Below are 2,709 nucleotides of genomic sequence, written 5' to 3' on the forward strand. Positions count from 1 at the left end.
CAATAATCTAACTGCAATGTTTACTTCATCTATACGATTCCAAATGCCATCGGCTGCTGATGTAAAAAATTTCACTGGTCTTTTGTTCTAAATAAACAGCAAAATGCTTAGCCTAGTAGGTGCTTCATCTGGGAGTGCAATCACGACTGCTTGGCATTTATTAATGAATGACTGTGACTGGGTCACCTCATTTGTACTTGCAAATCTGTCTTTCAACTGACTTTATGCTGCTCTCTTATTGTTTTCCTTTCACTCCATAGACGGCTGGACATCCTTCTTGCACTTTGGCGCTAGCTGGATAACGGGACCTCATCATGATCAGAGTAAGTCATTGTGCTGTACCCTCTCTGGTCCTCCCAGTGCTTTGTATATGGGTTAACCCTTTCTATCCCAGGTGCCACAAATGTGGCAGTGTTATTTTAATTTTTTCGAGGTAGAAAATATGCTCTAGGAAACCCGTGTTCCTAGCTGCCACGAACGTGGCAGCTGGTGCTTGCACTCACTGTCAGTAGACGGCGCCACGGGGACCGCACAACAGCATTTTGAGCATCGAAAACATGAACTCCATGTGCAGCCGGCCAAGGCGGTAAGTGTGCGTTATTTTTCTGTTGTGGTAACCTGAACTCTGATAATTTAATATTGAAAACACTGACAGCAGCTTTGCGAAAGTCTAGCGAATATACTTACGCAGTTTCATGTTGCTACGACTGCTCCTTGTAGAGCATTTCACTTCGTTCAGCTTACATACACATTTGTGGCAGCCAGGAAGCTGGGGTCCGTCCTTCCAGAGAAATGCATGAACGAGTATGATTTCATTGAGCGCTTATGTCAGAGTATTTGCGGCACCGAATTTAATTTCCATCAAGTGAACCTTCATACTCCTTGTCTAGCAGCGACTTGTGTTGGTGTATTGATTTTGAAGAACGTTTTTTTATATGCAGGCAGCGCTTGACTGACAAAGGAATTCAAGCAATTCTTTTCGAATACCCTAGTGGAAGTGAGGACGAAAACATGGAGGGGTCGGATTGCGATGAAGAATACATGCTGCAGGAGAGAACAGTGCAGAATGTCAGCGAAAGCTCTTCAGACAGTGATGAAGAAGTGCAGGTCACATCAACCAAAAAGAAGAAGCAAACAAAAATTTGGCACTGGGTGAAAAAGGACATCAATATCAAACGGGGAAAGGAAGAAAGTGTTTTGAAGCCTGCGGACGGTTTAGAAAGAGTGAAGAGCCCCTTGAGCATGTTCCTGAAACTCGTTGACTCTGACCTCATTGAGTTCCTCACTTTCGAAACGAACAGATTGAGGACCCAAGAAAATCGCACGCGAATCCTTGTGGTGTCAGTCCTCGAGATGCGCACGTTTATTGGCACTGTCCTTTACATGTCTGTTGTTGACCTTCCTTTTTGAAGGATGTGCTGGTCAGCGAACACTCATCAAGCGGATATCGCCGATTGCATGGCAAGAAACAGGTTCGATGAAATCATGTCCCTATTTCATGCAGGGAACAATGATGAAGCGCGGGAAAAAGGAGAAGGCTATGACTGTCTCCATAAGGTGCGACATGTGCTTACGAGCCTAAATAACACCTTTTCACAAGCTGCCAAACTTGAAACTTGCGTTGCTGTAGATGAAATGATCATCCCTTTCAAGGGCAGACATTCTCTGAAAATTTATATGAAGAGTAAGCCTAAAAAATGGGGCTACAAAAGCTTGGGCCCTGGCAGGCCGGTCTGAATACATATATCGGCTTTACATGTATGGTGACAACCTAATCGAAGACCCCCCGAACACCCCGGAAGACGTAAGCGAAAGTGGGAAGGTCGTTTTGCGACTCACTCATGATTGCCCTCCAGGAACAGAAGTATTTTTCGACAACTTCTTCGCTTCCATCGAGCTTTTAAATGAAATGAAAATGGAGGACTTGGAGCGACTGCCACCATCAGAAAAACAAGATGTGGGAACTGGCTTCTGAAAACTGAAAAAGAATTGAAAAAAGCAGAGAGAGGATCACTCGACTTCCGCTCAGAAAAGAGCACAGGAATTGTCATTTGTGCCTGGAACGACAACCGCACAGTGACAGCTGCATCAAACATCCACAGCATTGAACCTTTTGATACATGCAGGCGCTACGACAGAAAGACCAAGACTTATGTGGATGTGCAGAGGCCCGACATCATTAGGGTGTAAAACCAGAGCATGGTTGGAGTAGACAAAGCAGATATGGTTCTGTCATTTTAGAGATGACTTGAAAACAAAGAAGTGGTACAAAAGGATATGCTTTCACCTTATCGATCTTGCGGTTGTGAACGCTTTTCTGCTTTACCGCGAAGCGAATCGGCAGATATGCAGCTGGTTGACTTCAAGTTCCGGGTGGCACTTGGATTGATGCGCTCACTCGAGGGCATGCCCGGATTGAACCGGGATGGTGATGATCCTGTGCCTGCGAGTGTTGTGTCACCAACTAGTTCATTGAAGGCATCAGGCTCAGCAGCTGGAGTTGTTTCAAAGAGAGCCCATCATGTTGAACATTCTGTGCGGCACAACAATGTTGGCGATTGGCCAGTGAAAGTGGCGCAAAAAAACGCCCCCATGTGCAAGTTAAGCTCATGCACCAGGCGCACAAGGTTCTTTAGCAAAATGTGTTCTGTGTATTTGTGCGTTGATGCACAAAAAATCAACTGCTTTGAGAAATTTCATGCATCCTAA

At 45.1% G+C, this 2,709-nt stretch overlaps 2 pseudogenes; both read left to right on the top strand.

Annotated features, from left to right (window-relative positions):
• The first annotated feature begins 557 nt into the window (after nucleotides 1–557).
• On the top strand, nucleotides 558–1,639 carry LOC135913130 (uncharacterized; annotated as a pseudogene).
• Nucleotides 1,640–1,697: 58 nt separating this feature from the next.
• LOC135913129 (piggyBac transposable element-derived protein 4-like) lies at nucleotides 1,698–2,709 on the top strand (annotated as a pseudogene).

This window comes from Dermacentor albipictus, chromosome 2 (assembly GCF_038994185.2).
Source record: "Dermacentor albipictus isolate Rhodes 1998 colony chromosome 2, USDA_Dalb.pri_finalv2, whole genome shotgun sequence".
NCBI classification, from domain to species: Eukaryota; Metazoa; Arthropoda; class Arachnida; order Ixodida; family Ixodidae; genus Dermacentor; species Dermacentor albipictus.